This window comes from Lagenorhynchus albirostris, chromosome X (genome assembly GCF_949774975.1).
Source record: "Lagenorhynchus albirostris chromosome X, mLagAlb1.1, whole genome shotgun sequence".
Classification (NCBI taxonomy): Eukaryota; Metazoa; Chordata; class Mammalia; order Artiodactyla; family Delphinidae; genus Lagenorhynchus; species Lagenorhynchus albirostris.
The window spans coordinates 111,136,226-111,156,225 of record NC_083116.1 but is presented as its reverse complement, the minus strand read 5'-3'; the positions used below and the strand labels follow the sequence as shown (position 1 = coordinate 111,156,225).

Here is a 20,000-nt window from a genome sequence, read left to right as displayed (position 1 = left end):
TCTCAACCACTGCGCCACCAGGGAAGCCCTAAAAATGTTTTTTGATTTACCTTTTTTTAATGTCCTAAGAGAGAATCCCCCTCCCCCCACCACGCCCCGGTTGGGTCACCCGCTGATTTGGTTTTGTGTACGATAAATTCTTCAGAACTTATTCGAAGTGTTTGGTGTATTTTCCAAGTTACTATTGTAGCAGAAGGCAGACATCCTTGGATAGGAATATGTGGGCTCTTGAGGTTCAAGGTAGATGTTTTCAACTCAGATTTTATACTTATTAGCCTTTATGTCTAAAGTACACATCAGTGACCAATAAGCTGTAGTACAGCCTTGAATACTGACTGAAGGGGGTCTGAAATTCCATGGGGATTAAAAATAGCAAAACCACATGCTGAAATTAGAATTTATATTTAGACGATATATTGTCTTTCACTCACCCTGCAGAATTTTATTTTTAAGGCTGTACGTTGTGTGGCTCTCTGTTTCTCATTTTAGAAACACATGGAACTCACTGGAAAGCCAGACCTGGTTAATACAAACGTAGTCTGGGTAAACATGCAGGAGTTGCCATGCAGAATAGAGGCAGAGCATTCTTTACCACCACTGTACTGACTCAGTTTAATCACACACCCCGAAGTTTATTTTGTGGAAGTGGCACCGTGAAATGCTGTCATAGAATCCTGCAAGGCATTTTGGGACGTGTAGTTCAGCCTTCAACAGGAAGACCACCGGAGCTGGGGGCAGATGCTTCAGGGAAGGATGCCTTATGTGTGCACGTTCTCCATACTGTCCTGCATTGTTCCCTTCTTTACCTCACCGCTTAGATGCAGTGCAGTGCAGGACATATTTGTTGGCAATCATGAGGGCTTTGGAGAGGAACCGAATGGTGGAAACTGAGATTTCCAAAGCCTCCTACATTTTAGGGCAGCACTCTAATTACAGAGCAGGATTTCTGAGTCTAAAATCTTTCTTGTGGGCTTGATAATTTTTGTGTTTTCCTCCTTTAGACATAACCTTGATGATAACCTTGATACGGGATATGTTTCCCTTGGAATGCCAAACAAAGATCGTTTTATGCTTTTGAGTCATAGTTATAAATAATGTTGCTTATTATATACTCCAAACTCATTCAACAAAAATTTATGGAGCACGTACTCTGGGCCAACATTGTTGCAGCCACTAAGGATATAGCAGGGAGCTAAACTAAGTCCCTGTCCTCATGGAACTGACCTTCCAGTATGGGAAGACAGAACACCCAGTAGTTCTGTGGCAGGGTAAGTGGTGACAGGTACTGTGGAGAAAAATTCAGCTGTGTTAGGAGGAAAGGGCTGAGGCAGTTGGGTGTTCCTAATCTCTGTAGGGTGGTTAGGGAAGTTCTCAATGTTGAGAAAAGGCGTTAGGATGTGAGGCAGTGAATCATGCAGGTATGTGGAGGAAAAGCATACCAGGCACAAGGGACAGCAAGTATAAAGGGTCTGAGATCGGAGGGTGCTGGGCATGGCTAAGGAATTGCAAGGAGCCAGTGTGGCAAGAGATGAGCAAACAGTGGGGAGAGTGGTAACAGGGAAGGTGGGGGGGGGGAGACCGACTCTGAGGGGCCATACAGACCATTGTGAGGACTTTGACTTCGATTCTGGGGGAGATGGGGAGCTATTGAGGAGTTCTGAGCAGAGGAGTGCTGTGATCTGACTTGAAGTGAACTACTTTGACTGCTGTGATCCAGGCAAAAGGTGCTGGCAGCTTGACCAACAGGATAGCAGGGCAGCTTGTGAGAAGTGGTTAGATTCTAGATGCATTTTTAAGCCAGAACTGGTAGGATTTGTTAGTCAGATCTTTGTTTCCCCATGTTATTATATAGAGTGAAAGGCAGAGGGTTTCCTTCCTATAGTCCATTGGTTCTGAATTGAATTCTAATGCATTTAATTACTCACCTAAAAATAAATAATTTTCAAGGTAAATAAAAGCATAGATTCTTTACCCAAATCACTGGTTCTTCCTAAACACAGACTTAATGGCTGACTCTTTTGCCATACAAAAAACACAAAAGGGGGCTTCCCTGGTGGCGCAGTGGTTGGGAGTTTGCCTGCCGATGCAGGGGACGCGGGTTCGTGCCCCGGTCCGGGAAGATCCCACATGCCGCGGAGCCGCTGGGCCCGTGAGCCATGGCCGCTGAGCCTGCGCGTCCGGAGCCTGTGCTCCGCAATGGGAGAGGCCGCAACAGTGAGAGGCCCGCGTACCGAAAAAAAAAAAAAAACAACAAAAAACCACACAAAAGATCTGGACGGACACACACACACACACACACACACACACACACACACACACACACACACACAGCATAGCACTGTCCTTGCTCTTAACAGGCTTTTGAGGGGAAAATGACTTGTGTTCAACGTTAAGCTCACAGTCTAGCTGATGAAACAAAATTATTGGACCAGAGACACACCACACACACACAGACACACACTCCTACCCCTATGGAGAGATTCCTGAAAGTCATGAGAATCACAGCTGGAACAAGCCATTGTCTCAGATGGGTGTGTGTTCATCCGTATGCAGGTGTGCTGAAGGGGTGGCAGGAAGTAATTAACAACTGCTATACTAATTTTAGTCTAAACATGTACATAAGTGGTTAGAGAAGGCAAAGCTGAGATGATTGTATAGAAAAGGTGAGATGTAAGCTAGGACTGGAAGGATCGGTAGGATATGAATAGCTGGAGATGAGGAGCAGAAGACATTCTTGTGGGGTCTCTTCTGCACCTTCTCCTACTCTTTCCCTAGAGAGTCTTATTTAGGTGATGCTCTGTTAGGGAAACCAGGTTTAGGAAGCTGTGTCGCTTCTACTCTGAAGCAGTAGATTGAAGTTAAATCTTTAGAGCAGACTAATCTTTGGTTTGGTTAGCTGCCAGACCCCAGTTTAGTGGTGTAAGGCTATGCTCTTCTTCTTTTTTTCTTTTTTTTTTTTTTTTTTGCGGTACGCAGGCCTCTCACTGTTGTGGCCTCTCCCGTTGCAGAGCACAGGCTCAGCGGCCATGGCTCACGGGCCCAGCCGCTCCGCGACGTGTGGGATCCTCCCAGACCGGGGCACGAACCCGTGTCCCCTGCATCGGCAGGTGGACTCTCAACCACTGCGCCACCAGGGAAGCCCTCTGCTCTTCTTTTTGGATCATTATAGATCAAAGAAAATCTTCTTGGGCAAATCTTGAAATTAAGAAAATATTGGGATTGTGCTCCATATCCTGTTCTTTGTTTTTATTCTTACACCTTGTCCTTCCACCAGTCTTCCTTCCCCTCCTCTCCATTTGCACTCAGCTCTCCTATAACGCCATACATGTGTTTCAAAAAATCATCAAGTTATGTAAAATCACACAATAACAACTAAATGGTTTATGGGAAAAACACGGGTTAGGAGCACAGCACACAAAAACTTCATCAGTGACACAAACAAGAATATAGGAACCTAATGAAAACAGTGGTGTAATATTATATATCTTAAATAGCTAAGAAATACATAAATACTACAACAAATACAGCATTTTACTGTGAAAAAGACCTGAAGTTTGCTTGTGAAAGTGAACATCAGAAGGGTTGCAGCTTGTGAGCCATGGTGAAGTGCTGGAAGGAAGGTTGTCTGAAATTGGAAGGAAAATTATAACAAACACCAGATGTGGATGTGTAGCTCATAACACACTCAGTGAACTGAGGTAGCTGGGCAGGGGTTGAGGTGTGTATGTACATGTGTGTTACATATATTCCTCTGTGGCTTGGTTCATCTGGGTGCAGTTTTCTGCATTCACCTAGTGTTTCTTACAAAATCCTGCATAATGTGAATTATGTGAACATAATTCACATTATGTTCACATTGTTCCCTGGTATGTCAATGGCATTGGAATAAATTCTCATTTTCAAAATAAGCATTGTAGTGGAACTAACTGTACCTTGTTTTATCTTTATGATTAACTAGTACCTTACTTTCCCCCTACTTTATTGTTCTCTCCTCATCCTCATAATGTGCAAAATTTTTCTTATTTTTACAAAGACTGATTGGAACATCTGTGAACCAGATAATTATTTGTTTTTTTCCAGATAATTATTGAATATTGTCTCTCTCCAGGCTGCTTGTCTGAGGTGTGGCAAGTAAAAAGGTTTTGAAGCCGTGGGTTCTGCCCTTATATAGCTTCAATATTAGGAACCAAGCACAGACATTTGAAGCAAAGCAAAAGTTCTTAAAAAGTAACAATAGGGACTTCACTGGTGATCCAGTGGTTAAGACTCCCTGCTTCCACTGCAGGGGGCGCAGGTTCAATCCCTGGCCAGGGAAACTAAGATCCCACATGCTGTGAGGTGCAGCTAAAAAAAGAAAAAGAAAAGAAAAAGAAACGATATATTTTAGAATTAATACATCAGTGCTAAAGAGGGTAGAGTTAGTAAAGTAAGGCTTCTTACAAGATAAGAATTTTGATCCAGCTCTTAAGCAAAGTTACGAACATGGATTAGAGAAGTAAGGAACTCCTAACACCCAGAGAGAATGTGGAAATCCCCCAGGTTTTTTCTTTTTCTTTTTTTTTCATTCTCATGCTCCAGCCCCCAAGTGATCTTATGGTGGCAACAGAAGCTGCAGTGGGAGTCACCAAGAGCCAAAACACTCAGTTACTCCCCCTCCCCCCCTTAAGGAAGGAAGGGGGGAGGGGGAGTAAAGCTTTCTGGCTAGCTGCTGGGAACTAGAACGTACCATAGAGATCATAGACAGACAACCTCAGGGAAAGTGACCCCATAAAGTTGTTTGTGGGCTTTGGAGCTCATCCCCCAATCTGAAAGGAAAGGATCTGAGCCTAATCAGCATACCAAAAACTTTGAGAACTGAAATAAAAGACCACGACCCAAAACCCGGATTGACTTCTGGGTGGTGTGCACATGGGACAGATATAAAAAATGCTGCAACAGTTTTGAAAGCTGAACTGAGATCAGGGCCACAGTCCACAGAAAGTGGGTTGGAACTCACAACCCAAACCTAATGAAGTCAGTTGCTTGCTAAAGCAAAAACATCAACATTGTCCATAGGATTTAAGTAAGACCCATAGACTCATACTATTCAAAATGTCCAGGATACAATGCAAAATTACCTGGTATAAGAAGAACCAGGAAAAGCCCAACTTGGACGGGAAGAAAAAAAACCCGAAGGTCAACATTGAAATGACACTGATGTTACAGTTATATGACAAAAGAAATAGGAAATGCAAAGAAGAGCCAAATAAATATATTAGAACCGAAAAATATGATAACCAAAGTTTAAAAACTCACTGAGTGGGCTCAGTAGCAGAATGGAGATGACACAGGACAGAGCCAGTGAACTTGAAGATAGATCAGTAGAAATTATCCAATATGAAGGAGAGAGAGAAAGGGACAGAGGAGTTGAGCAGAACAGAGCCTCAGGGACCTGTGGGACAATAATAGAAAGTCTAACATTCATATCATTGGAGTCCAAAAGAAAGAGGAGGAGCACCAGGCTGAAAAAAATATTTGAAGAAATAATGTGAAAATTTCCCAGGTTTGGCAAAAGACAAACTTACAGATTCAGAAAGCTCAGTGAATCCCAAACAGGATAAACCCAAAGAAATTCACTCCTGAACACATCATAATCAAACTGTTGGGGGGAGGGAAAAAAAAGGTCAAAAATCTTAAAAACAGCCAGAGAAAAATGATGTGTTATAAGGGAAGATTATTCAAATGATGACTGTTTCTTATCAGAAACCATGGAGGCCAGAGGAAGTGGAACAGTGTTTTTAAAGTGCTAAAAGAAAAGAATTATCAACTCGGATTTTTTAATCTAGCCAAAAAAAAAATCTTTAGGAGTAAAGGTAAAGAAAGACATTTTCAGATGAGGGAAAACTAACAGAATTCATTGCCAGCAGACCTGCTCTGAAAGAATTGCTAAAGGAAGTTATTCAGACAAAAGGGAAATGATACTGGAAGGAAACTTGGAACATCAAGAATGAAGGAAGAGAAAAAGTAATGGTATATATAATAGACTGTTTTTCTCTTCTTGAGTTATTTGAAATATATTTGATAGGTGAAAGCAAAAATTGCAGCATTGTCTGCTAAGGATTTCAGCGTATGTAGGTCTAATATGTGAGAAAACTACAACATGGAGGAGGGAAAAGGGACCTATGTGGGTTTTTATGTTCCACATAAAGTGGTAAAATTTTGATTCTAAATTAAGTATATACGTTGTCATCTTTAATGATGAACTTTAACAAAGAGATGTTGTCAAAACCACAGTTAATTTAATTAAATAATAAAAAAATGTTTGAATAACCCAAAAGAGGGCAGGAAATGGCAAAGAGGGAGGAAAAACAGAACAAACAGAAAACAAATAATAAGATGGTAGACCCAAATCCAAACATATCAATAACTGCATTAAATGCAAATAGTCTAAATGTGTATACACCAATTAACAGAAATTATTAGACTGTATTTTTTTAAATGATACAACTATAAAATGTCTTCAAGAAACTCACTTCAAATATAATGATATAGGTCTGTTAAAAGTAGAAAATGGCAAAAGGTATACCATGTAAACACTAATCAAAACAAAGTTAGAGTTGCTATATTAACAGCAGAAAATTAGACTTCAGAGCAAAGAAAATTGCTAGGGATAAAGAAGGATTTTACATAATGAAAAAAGAGCTAATTCACTAAGAAGAGATAACAACCCAAAATCTGTGTGCACCTAACAACAGTGCTTCAAAATACCTGAAGCAAAAACTGGTAGAACTGAAAGGAGAAATACAGTTCATAATTATACTTGGCAATTTTTATCACTCCTCTCACAGTAACTGATAGAAATATTGGATAAAAATTCAGCAAGTAAAAATTTATCCCTCTTTCGATAATTATTTTAACTGATATCTCTGCTTTCTGAAATACTTGAGAGGTTTCGCAATCCAGAAGAAGTTTGGAATTTCCTTCTCCCTTTATGTCTTTTGACTCTGTTGGATTCCTAATTCAAACAGAGACTTTGAGAGTCTTTGTCTCAGTTCAGGTATGCCCTATAGACTCTTTAAATATCATTTTTAATTATATCATATTAATTATTTAACCATCTTCTATAGGCTTTTCATTGTTTCTAATATTCTACTGTTACAAATCTTGATCACACCTAAAAAGTAACATAAAAATTAAAGATAATATAAAGTAAAAATAACACTAAAAATAATAAATCCTTAATATCATCAAAAAAATCAGTAAGGATATAGAAGAACTGTCAACCAATGGGATGTAATTGATAGGTATAGTATGCTCCACCCAACAATAGCATGATCCACATTCTTTTCAAGTGCACATGGAACATTCAACAACGATAGACTATATTCTGGGTCATAAAAAGAACTTTAATGAACTTAAAAGAATTGAAATCATACCAAGTATATGCTCTAACCATAATGGAATTAAGCTAGAAGTCAGTAAGAGAAATATAACAGGAAAATCTGCAAGTTCTTGGAAATTAAACAACACACTTCTAGGGCTTCCCTGGTGGTGCAGTGGTTGAGAGTCTGCCTGCCGATGCAGGGGACGCAGGCTCGTGCCCCGGTCTGGGAGGATCCCACATGCCGCGGAGCGGCTGGGCCCATGAGCCATGGTTGATGAGCCTGCGCATCCGGAGCCTGTGTTCCGCAACGGGAGAGGCCACAGCAGTGAGAGGCCCGCGTACCACAAAAAAAACCAAAAAACAAACACACTTCTAAATAACCCATGGGTCAAAAAGGAGGTCTTAAGGAAAATTAGAAAATATTTTGAACTGAGTGAAAATGAAAATACAACATATCAAACAGTGATTGAGACAATATATACTGTGATGCCTACTATAATACAAAGTAGGCCAATTACCGATGTTTGAATGCTTATACCATTATTTATGCATCATGGACACATACAAAATCTGTAAAATACTCGAGTAGCAAGTGCCAAGGGATTGTATATTGACCCAGTTGGTAATATAAGTCAGTTAATTTGACAGTTAACTATTAAATAATCATGCTGTCAGAATCAGGTGTGGATCAAAGGGAGAAAGTAAAAAAATGAACACAGTAGGATGATGCACCTAAAGCAGTGCTTAGAGGGAAATTGATAGCATTAACTGTTTGTATTACAAAAAAAAGAAAGGTCTCAAATCAATAATCTGAGTTTCCACTTTAAGAAATTTTTTTGAAAAGCAGAGCACAATAAACCCAAAGCAAACAGAAGGAAGGAAATAGTGAAGATAAATCAATTAAATTGAAATTATAGAAAAAATCAGTGAAACCAAAATCTGAATATTTGAAAAGATCAATAAAATTGATAAACCTCTAGCAAGGCTGACAGAGATAAAAAGAGAAAAGGTACAAATTAGTAATATCCAGAATGCTAGACCTCCACAGACTTTAAAATCATAAGGGAGTACTAAACATATTTGACAATTTAAGGATAGCAGACCAATTCCTCAAAAATCAAAAACTATAAAAATTCATCCAAGATGAAATAGATAACCTCAATAGTCCTATATCTGTTAAAGGAAGTAAATTCATAATTAAAAAAAAATAAAGTTGGAGGAATTAATAATCAATTGTAAGACTTAAAATAAAGCTATAGTAATGAGCAGTGTGTAATTGGCAAAAGGATAGAAACCTAGACCCATGGAGGAGAATAGAAATAATAGACTCAAACAAGTGTGGCTATTTGATTTTTGACAATGATGCAAAAGCAATTTAATGAAGAATGAATAGCCCTTTCAACATGTAATGTTGGAAAAATTGGGCATCCATATGCAGAAAAAATAAACTTTGAGCTAAAGCTCTTACCTTATACAGAAATTAAAAATATATATCATAGGTCTAAATGTATCAATAAAACTATAAAACTTTAAGAAGTAATACATAAGAGAAACTCTTCATGACCTAGGGTTAGGTGAAGAGTTCTTAGACATGAGATCAAAATCATGATTCATTAAAAAAAGGAAAAATCTTGGCACGATTAAAAACCTTTGCTTTGGAAAAGACACTGTTAAGGGAAAGAAATAACAAACCACAAACTAGGAGGAAATGTTTACAAATCACCTATCCAACAAAGGACCTGTATCCAGTATATATAAAGAACTCTCAAAAACACTCAGTAAAAAAAAAAAAAAAAGGCAACCAATCCAATTTAAAAATAAACAAAAGACTTGAACAGATTCTTTACCAAAGAGGACATAAAGATGACAAATAAGAATGTGAAAAGTTGTTTCATTATTAGCATCAGGGAAATGCAAATTGAAACCCTGACAAGATACCATTCCACACTTATTGCAATGGTTAAAATACAGAATACTGACAATACCACGTGCTTGTGAGGATGTGGAGCAACAGGAACCTTCATACTTATTTTGCTGGTAGGAATGTAAAATGGTGCCTCCAGTCTGGAATACAGTTTGACAATTTCTCATAAAGATCAGTATACACTTTCCATATGACCTAGCAGTCGTCTTGGTTATTTACCCTAGAGAAATGAGAATTTATACCCATATAAAAATGTACAGAAATGTTTCTAAGTAACTGAATTCATAATAGCCCAAAACTGGAAACAACTCAAACACACTTCAATGGGTGAATGAATAAACTGTGGTGCTTTCATACCGTGGAGTACTACTCAGCAATAAAAAGGAGCAGACTACTGATACACCCAACAACTTGGATGCCTCTCAGAGGCATTATGCCGAGTGAAAAGAGCCAGACTCAAAAGACTACGCACTGTTTAATTCCATTTATATGGCATTCTTGAAATTTCAGAACTATAATGGTCAGTGGTTGTCATGGATTAGAGAATGGTCTGAATACAAAGGAGCAGCAAAGGGGAGTTTGGGGGGTGATGGAACTGTTGTGTATCCCGATTCTCATGTGTGTTACATGTGCTAAAAGTCATAGAACTGTACCCCTCTCCCAAATCAATCTTACAGTGACATTTTTTAAAGTAATAATTAAAGAAAATCAGGGGACTTCCCTGGTGGCACAGTGGTTAAGAATCCGCCTGCCAGTGCAGGGGATACGGGTTCGAGCCTAGTCTGGGAAGATCCCACATGCTGCGGACCAGCTAAGCCCGTGTGCCACAACTACTGAGCCTGCACTCTAGAGCCTGCGAGCCATAACTACTGTGCCCATGTGCCACAACTACTGAAGCCCATACGCCTAGAGCCCGTGCTCTGCAACAAGAGAAGCCACCGCAATGAGAAGCCTGCGCACCGCAAGGAAGAGTAGTCCCTGCTCACCACAACTAGAGAAAGCCCGTGTGCCGCAGTGGAGGCCCAAAGCAGCCAAAAAAAAAATTTTTTTTAATTAATTAATTTTTTTTTTAATTAAAGAAAATCAAATTTCTGTGGCCTGGTGATAAAAAGATATAACTCTGCTTCAAGGATAAATCTTTTCAAATACAAGGCTATATGTGGAGACATAGAGCAAAAAGACCGCCTTTTACACAAAAATTAGATGAATCAAATGTCCGGCATTGAGGTTACATGAGGTGAGTCCCAAAGCTGCCACCTTGAAAACACAGCCCGCCTAAATAGATGTGTGATTGGGAGCCCCTGCTAAGCTTTTTGTCAGGAAATCTACTCAAGGAGAAAATATTCAACTATGACAAAAATCTCTTTTAAGGGACAAAACATTAATATTCTCATTGCTAAAGTAAAAACAAAGGGAGGTCTTTACTAAGCCCAGGTTTTAAGAAATAGATGGGATAGATTTGGGCATCAGAGTGTCAGGCCACTCATGCAGGTTCTAACCATTTAAATAAGAAAGTAAAGCCTTGAAAACATGACAGTTTTGAATGGGAAATTCAGGATTTTAGAGCAGGGTGGTTTTTTGTTTTTAAAAACAATGGTAGAGTTCAGGAGGCTCTGCATTCTTTTATGCAGTATAGACATGTATTTGCTTATAGTTACCATTCTTCTGTCTTATTTATTGAGGGGGGAACACAGCATCATGGAGAACAAGAGAATCTCAGTCCTGGTTTGTTTTTATCTTGCCATAGCCAGCATACTGGAACCCCTTTCACACATACCCCTTCCTGTCAGTTAAAGGTGATCATTTAAAAACAAACAGACCACAAAAAGAAGAGCACAAATTCTAAATTTTGTAATGATAATTGAAAATGTAAATTAGTTTCAATCATGTTCCTTTTGTTCTCCTGGTTTGAAATTACTGGTTAAGGTTATTTTACATTCACAACTGTTAAACAGTGTGTCTGAGTGAGGTGAAATAGATTAGGGTGGAGTAATATTGGTGGGTGGGACCTCCCACAGGCCTGTGTATGACTGAATGCTCAAGCTGCCTCCAGGCTTCTGCCCACTTACGCCAGCTCTAAAGGGGAACAATATTCCAATAAAGATGTTTTCTTTCCTTTTATTTTATAATGGTTGTGATTTACACCGTTCCATATTAGGCTTAGCAAATTAACATCCCCATCTTCAGCTGATTGATGTACCAATTTGCCCTTCTCATTTCTTCACAAAACTAATGGGCCTAATTTGGAGAACATAGGGCTCTAGCTCCTACATTCTGCATATACCTCGTGGGATTTTATTAGAATTAAGAGTTTGAAGTTGTGTTCTATGGGTGAGGCCCCTGACCTTATCCAAAGATACCCCTGGAATATTTTCACTATTTCCTGTTTTATTTATGAGGTTCCTCTATTAAACTTCATCTATAACAATAGGTTCTATTACTGAGAAAATGTTTGAAAACCACTCACCTGGACAAATGAAATTCACAAATAACGAGAACTTGAATTTTTAACCAGTCATCTCCACTTGTCCCTGTGAGCCTTTATTTAGATTATTGCTAAAAAAAAATTTGCGTTATTTCATGCTTTACTTACTCAGTATTGGAACAGTGTTTATTGAATACCTGCTCTATGCCAGTACCATATTTCAGGAAGGTGTGTTACTTTTTCTCACTTTGCTGGTTGAAAAACGGTTGAGAAGTGAAGTGGCCCAAGGCAGGAAAGAGGAAGAACAAGGAAGCGGACAAACCGCATCCAAATAATTGAGCACCACAGTGTGTATATCCAAGGTGGCGGTGACTCAAGTGAGATAGGTGAGCGGTGACAAACGATTTGAGAGAAACAAACCTGCTGGAGCTCACATTGAGACACTTCGGTTACAGTCATTGAGGATTACAGAACAAGTGGAGCCAGGAGGAATGCAGAAGAAACGAGACACTTTTTCATGTCAATGCAACCTGCCAAGAAATCCAATAAGATGCAGGCATAACGTAGGCTTAGGAACTAAGGAATGCTTCATTGTTGATCCTTGAACTTTCTGTGCAAACGCCAGATAGAATATGATAGAGCATGGGAGGTAAGACCGAAAAACAGTGGAATAGGATCTAAATCTGTTGCGGCTAGGATGAAGCCTATCCCAGGTACCTGAGGACAGTTTTTAAAAGGGGAGAGAGAGCATTAGTGGGATATATTATTGAAGGGCATCCCATGCTTTGAGACCTAGATGTGTAGAGCCTGGGCAGGATTTTTGTTTCTGTTTTTCTGATTTTTCCACATATAATTTCCTAGGTCTCAAATCTTTGTTAAAAAAAGTTACAGGAAATTACTGTTTCCTTCCTTTTTAGGTGAAAGTAGTCGGGAGAGAACACATTCATGCCTGTGCATTTTATTCCAAGGAAAGTCCATCAGCCAGTTTGTGTTTTGCTTGTTTTAACACCTCTGTATAGAATGGTTTGGTTTCCTATTGTAAGTAGAAGGTGGCCTAGGTAAGCTTTCAGTAGGAAAGACCGGGTCTTGAATACAAGCAAGGCTAGTTTCTAATTAAACAAGTGTCTAATACTGTAATTTCTAATGCACTATAGAAAGAAAGGGCAAAGAGCTGCCAAACTAGTTTTTCTTGGCTCTGTTTTTGCAGTGCTAATATAATTCTGGCAAGTTGGAAGAATTCAGATGAGGAATTAGTAAATTACACGTGCATGTACGTTAATACCCTTCCTTTTGTTACTTTTTTTGGTTCTGAAAATTAATTTACTGACATTGGAAAAGTATAACTACAGTGACTTATTACTGAATAACTTCTCGTACAAAACATCATAAGACATCCATCTACCATGAGTCTTGTGGATGTGTAATGAGTTTCAGTAACTAAATTATGTTAATAGCTACCTGAAATTTCCTGTAGGACATCTAAACCATTGGACTCCAATAAATTATCAGTAAGAGAATTTAATTCTTATCTTGTATTTTGATGGTGGCTGCTTAGGATGGGGAGTCTGTGGCCTTACAGCCTAGTGGCCATGTTAGGTATAAGTTATATGGATTTATTTCATTGACTGAACTGACTAGAACAGTATGACAGCCTAATGTAGTCTGACCAGTAGAACTGAATAGTTTCAAGAACTGAGTCTTAACTAATGAACTAGGAGAGCAAGGGAGGCGTAAATGTTAAATCTGTTTATAACATCAATTATAAGACACACCGCTGATTTAGTAACAGCCTTTCAGGGGAGAAGAAAATTGTTAGCAAAGACAGCAGTTATAAGACAAATCTTTGTTTCAGAAGCATTCAGATGTGATGATAGGTGTCTTAGAATCAAGGCAGGAGTATTACCGAGTATAACGCTCAAATGATAGCTCAGGGGCACTGAGTGCTTACCTTGTGCCAGACAGTACACTTGTGCCAGACGCTATATGCATTATCCAATTTAATCCTCACAAAACCTGCATGGGTGTTTTACACATGAGGAAACTGAGGCTTGGAGAGGTTGACTCATCCTAGGACTCTGCCTACGATAAATGTCAGAGCCAGGATTTGAGGGAGAGCCTGTCTGACTGCAGAAGCCACACAGTTGTCCACTGTTTGGTGTATTTACCCTTTATCATTAATATAAGACCTTATGCCAAAAAGAAAGATTGAAAGGAGTCAGCCAAGACCTCTCCAAAATCTACCTCTTCACTTTCTGTTAAAGTAGTGACTGACCTCCCCTAACAACAAACAAAACAAAAAACACCCCAGCATTTCTTGAATATTCCTCAGCATCATTGTATATGTGAGCGTGTGGTATTCCGTGACGCTGTCAATCATTTTAAAACTACATTCATAGCTACAATTTCTGTCTTCTAATAGCTTATAAGGTGTATAATCTCATTATAGGCTGACATACAGAGACAGTAGAACAAAACAAAGAGTATCGAGATACATTAAGGGGTTTTTGTAGCCACATTTAACCAAAATAAGTTGTAAAGCAAACATATGCTACCTATTGTTTCGGGCACTGTTGTACGCATTTTCTCTATTTAAACTCTTAATCTGCACCATAATCCTATGAGGCACTGTTGTCATCCTTGTTTTACAGATGAGGAAATGGAGATTGTGGTTAGATGCCTTGCCCAAGGTCATGTATCTAGTAAGTGGTAGAGCCAGGATTTGAATTCAGACTGGTCCTAGAGTCTGTGCTCTTACCAACCACACTGTACTTGCCTCATTTCATATTTTCACATTTAACAGTTTAAAATACCTTGGCTTTACTTAGCACCTTTCTTCTAAAGAGCTTATGTTGTTGGTGTCTTCATCCTCCCTATGCCAGAATCTTGGGAGTCCTGAGATATTTATGATAGGATCTCTATCCTCAAGGAGGTTACAGTACCTTAAACAGAACTGCTATATTAGCTATGGAGAGATTAAAAGTGAGGAAATATTTTGTCCTCTTTCAGCCTATTGGAGAGGTAGAAATCAAGTCAAGTCTTTGTTTGTAGTGATTGGTACTGAAATCTTACCACTCCATCCTTTTTTTTTTTTTAAATTTGCTTACATGATCAAAGACTTTTACTCAGAATTATAAGAGTGTATTGTTTGGCCTTGGCTCTTGAATGAAGTTCACCAAAATCAAAAAAGAAAAAAAAAAAGGTCACGTTCTTGCAGGTGCCTCTTTGGTTTATTTCAGGAAACTTCCCAAACGCAAGTATTCATAGCTAATAAAAAGTTACAAGACTCACTACTTACCACTCATATGTCAGGTACTATACTAAGTGTTTCACACATATTATCTCATTTAACCCTCATAACAGTGCGTTGAGGTGGAGTTTCTCCCCCCACCTATTTATAAATGGGAGGAGAAGTTACTTGATCTCTCTGAGCCTTAGTTTTTCCATTTGTAAGACAGAGGAAAGGAAAGGCTCTTTATGTTCTAATAGGAATTTCTATGTCCAGATGAAATTTTTCTCAGGTATATGCACAGAGATCTGTGTGGAACATAAACTTTACTTTTAAGAATTCAGATTTTGACATCTTTCCAATCAGAGACGCAGTTTCTGAAAGGTGCTTCTCAGAATGAAGGTGAGCAAAAATTAGAAAATTAAATTGTTAGAAACAGACATTGTGTGTCCCCAGTGCAACCACGATACACATTGGAAAGCTTTTTATAAGGCGTGGCCAGTTTCTCCTTGCAGCCTCCACCTCTAGCCCCCAGGCCAATGCCCTTCACTTTGGCCCTGTGCTCCAGCCACTTCGACTCATGGTGGGCTGTGCCCTAGTCGTGGCATTGCCGTAGCCTAACTGCGTGAGCAGGGTACCAGGTGCCTATAATAGACTGCTTCTCTGGCGCACTAAGCAAGTATTTCAGGTTGAAAACTATCCACAAAAGAACCGATTAACACGCAGAATGACATTGTTGAAAGTGCATGAATGAGAAGTGGCATATTACAAAGATCAAGGGGCTTGGACACTGAAAACCTGGGATCAAGTCTTGGCTCTGCCCCTTACTAGCTGCATGACCTAGGGCAAGTCCCATAACCTCTTTGAGTCTCAGCTTCCTTATCTGTAAAATGAGGATAATCAGAATAGCTAGTTCATTTATTGAAGATCAAATGGGAAAAAGCATAATGCAGGAGAGATGGAGCTGAAACCTAGAAAATGTCAAATGGATATTAATACATCATGCTAAACTTCATCAAGCCTCTCCTTTAGCGTAGTGTGATTTAACACATCAATAGCATTCAGGAAATCTCTGTCCACTTTAAATAGCATGCATGTATGTGCTTTAAAATTGTACCTCAATTAATCCTACACCAGCATTCAGGCCAAGATACAAGATGTCATTTGGCAATAAAAAACCTTGATTCTAACCACGAACCATCATTCTAATTTTGACTCCATCAGTTTTTCTAGGAGGTTTTCAAACTGGCCATTACTGCCCCCTTCACTGACCAGATCTGGGATCATGAACAGGTGACTTCACCTTGATGAGCTCTGTCAAACAGGGAAGATAATTCTAGTTTCCCTCCTACGTGACAGACCTGTTGTGAAGATCAAATGCTTTGAAAAGCCTAACATACAAGTGCAAGGGACATGAATTTAAAATTGAATATGATCATCTGAGACCTCTCAGTGTAGCATAGAAATTAAAACATGCAAATAATTCTGTTAGGAAATGGAAGGTAAACATGCCATTAAAAAGTTAGGGAGAGGGCTTCCCTGGTGGTGCAGTGGTTAAGAATCCGCCTGCCAATGCAGGGTACACGGGTTTGAGCCCTGGTCCAGGAACATCCCACATGCTGCAGAGCAAGTAAGCCCGTGGGCCACGACTGAGCCTGAGCTCTAGAGCCCACGAGCCACAGCTCCTGAGCCCGCGTGCCTAGAGCCCGTGCTCCGCAACAAGAGAAGCCACCGCAGTGAGAAGCCCGCGCACCGCAACGAAGAGTAGCCCCCGCTCGCCGACTAGAGAAAGCATGAGCACAGCAATGAAGACCCAATGCAGCCAAAAATTAAAAATTTTTTTTTAAAAATTTATAAAAAGTTAGGGAGAGTGGCTGCCATGAGAAGGGAGTAGATAAATGGAAATATCCACATTTGACTGCAATGCAGTGTTGGAAAAGACACCCACACCGGGCTATATGCTCCTGCAATCTTATCCTGTTTCTCTCATTCTCTGGTATAGCTTTAGCAGCTAGAACAGTGCCTGGCATGTGGTAGATGCTCAGTTTGTTCAATGAATGGACAGTAGTCTTTCTGCTGAGCACAGTGACTAGTGGTGTGAAGGGAGGCTGACTTTGGCTTGCCTTGGGTCAGCCATAACAGCCTTGTCCTAGTTCTCCATCTGAGGTAGAACTTGTTCTGAGATGTCACCTAAGCCAGAGTTCACCTTAACATCCAGGTCAAATTACAAGGTTAAGTTTTCATCCTAAATGTTGCATCAATTTATTTACAGTAGCCATGTGCATTTATTTTAGTAACTGTTGATATTGCTCATCATAGACCCTTAGGGACCAGTTATTAAGGTATTAGAAAGCTGACCAAACATTCTAGATGTCGATTTTGCCTGTTTTTGTGGGGGGGGCGGGGGGGCGTGGGTTGGGAAGTGGTAGAGGAGTTTTATTTTAGCCAGATTAGATATATTAGGCGAATGTGCCAGGGAAACAAAGTCAAAGTCGTTTTCAGTCTAGTTTAGATCTAGAAAGAAACCCTAGAAACTGGTCTAATCTAGGAAACCATTTTTTTCCAAATAAGATTTCATGCAGAATCCCCGACTATAAAAAAGATAAATAAGATTTGTATCAATATAGGTGTCTTTTAACTTTATAGCTTTTTTTTTTCGTTTGTCAGTGAGAACACCAGTTAATATGTTGGGATCTTACATGTCTTAAAATTTGGGGAGGTAGTACATGTGAATATGCCTGTTTTGAATTTTTTACAATGAATATATGATCAGTGAAATCAGAATCAAACATTTGGAGAAGCCTCTGAGGCATGTGGATGGAACATACTTGAAAAACACTGATCTAGTGCTACTCGTCCATACTATAGATATGGAGATTGAAACTGTAATGTAGAGAACCTCATTCTGTCTCCACGGTCTGCTTCTTGGTATGGTGATGTTAATGACTTCAGTGAATCTGAACATAGTTGACTACTTTAGTACTTCCAGGTATCAGGGGTTTCTCCTACCTGCATAAATGTTTCTAGGCCATCTTATGGTTCCAGTGGAATCCAAGGTGACTTACAAACCTTTATTTTTATTATTTCTTCTGGTTAGAAATTTGTATTTACATTTCTCATCCTGATGTTAATACATGATTATATGTAGGATGGGGGCAAATTGAAATCTTTGGGGGTTTTTGTTTGTTTTTTGGCATGGGGTTAACCTAGAAATATGACATTTAAAAAAGGAAAACTTCTGAAGGAAGGGCAGTAAATTCAAGGTAGAATCCTAGAATTGTCCCCAGTCCCAGTGAGGTCCTCATGGCCAGTATTTGGGTATTTCAACATCTGCAGCGTTAAAGCCAGGCCTGTCTCCTAAGATGGAAATTGCCATGTGCAGAATGACTTGACAGAAAATGGTGTACATTCTATATAATCTTCTAACAGCAGAATGCGACCAGTGGCGCTTCCCTAAAAAAAATAAATTACCCGAAATTTGCAGCACATTCATATTCAATTTCATCACAGCAGATGCTCATTAGTATGTTGTTATTAATTGGTATTCACTTTAGGTTTTGTTTAAAATGAAGATAATAATTAGGTTTTAATTACTGCATCATTCGTTGGGGGGGGGTTGTCTGCGGGGAGAGGCGAAGAGTGAAATGCCTCTTAAAGCACTGAAATAGTTCCTGATTCTTATTTAGCACCGTGTGCTGCTAAAGACATTGAAAAATAACTTCATCTTTACCCAAAAAAAATAGGGCTAGGATTCTAAAATGAAGAAATTGCTGTGTGTGTGTGTTTTTTAAATAAGCCCATCGTTATCAAGAACTCACTGTAAATTGTCTACTTGATGGACATACTGAATCAGATGATAATGTGCACTACCATTCTTCCTAATCAAATTACCAAAAAGACTTCTTGGAAAAGTAACCCTCGCAAGCGGCTGATTAATGAAGTGGTGGCAATGTTTTGTATTAGAACTAATTGAAGTAATCCAAATAAGTTATTTCTGTAGCCTATGGAAATAATTTCCTTTGCAAAGAAGTACAGTGGAGCTGGCAATCCAGTATTTTTTTCACCCTCTGTTGTTCTCTATTTGCAAAAAAAAGCTAAGTTAATATAGATATTGCAAATAAAATGGGTAGAAAACCAATTTAATTGAGTGGCAGGAAAAACAAGAAAGCAGATCTCAGTCTTTTTGTAATCAAGACTAATAATTTATATAAGGCTTAAAGGTGTATGGAAATTGGGGGGTACTGGAATTCTAAAGGCATATGTTAACTAAAACAGTAGAGCTGGCAGGTTTTATTTTTAAGCTACTATTTCTTTTTTAAAGGAACATTTATTTATTTATTTATTTAGGCTGCGTTGGGTCTTCATTGCTGCGTTCGGGCTTTCTCTAGGTGCGGTGAGCAGGGGCTACTCTTTGTTGCTGTGTGTGGGCTTCTCACTGCGGTGGCTTCTCTTGTTGCGGAGCACAGGCTCTAGGCGCTCGGGCTTCAGTAGTTGTGGCACGTGGGCTCAGTAGTTGTGGTGCACGGGCTTAGTAGTTGTGGCGCACGGGCTTAGTTACTCCGCAGCATGTGGGATCTTCCCGGTCCAGGCATCGAACCCGTGTCCCCTGCATTGTCAGGCGGATTCTTAACCACTGTACCACCAGGGAAGTCCCTACTGGAGTATAGTTGATTTACAATGTTGTGTTAGTTTCAGGTGTGTAGCAAAGTGAATCAGTTATACATATACATATATCCACTCTTTTTTTTTTTAAAGATTCTTTTTGCATATAGGCCATTACATAGTATTGAGTAGAGTTCCCTGTGCTATACAGCAGGTTCTTATTAGTTATCTATTTTATATATAGTAGTGTGTATAAGTGGTATCTGTGTGTGAGAGAGAGAGAGATGGAATATTACTCAGCCCTAAAAAAGAATGCAGTAATGCCATTTGCAGCAACATGGATGGCCCTAGAGATTATTACACTGAGTGAAGTAAGTCAGACACAGAAAGTCAAATATATGATATCGCTTATATGTGGCATCTAAAACAACAGGTACAAATGAACTTATTTACAAAACAG

At 39.3% G+C, this 20,000-nt stretch overlaps 1 protein-coding gene and 2 long non-coding RNA genes across 7 annotated transcripts in view; 2 read left to right on the top strand and 1 right to left on the bottom strand.

Moving 5' to 3' along the window:
- LOC132513445 (uncharacterized) overlaps positions 1–20,000 on the bottom strand; it is a 135,659-nt gene that overhangs the window by 38,500 nt on the left and 77,159 nt on the right. The gene's annotated exons all lie outside the window — the stretch shown is intronic.
- Positions 1–20,000, top strand: part of POLA1 (DNA polymerase alpha 1, catalytic subunit) — a 303,249-nt gene that overhangs the window by 212,328 nt on the left and 70,921 nt on the right. The gene's annotated exons all lie outside the window — the stretch shown is intronic.
- LOC132513709 (uncharacterized) lies at positions 518–3,229 on the top strand. Its single transcript, XR_009538520.1, has 2 exons — positions 518–1,275; positions 2,977–3,229. It is a non-coding gene; the product is annotated as an uncharacterized LOC132513709 (long non-coding RNA).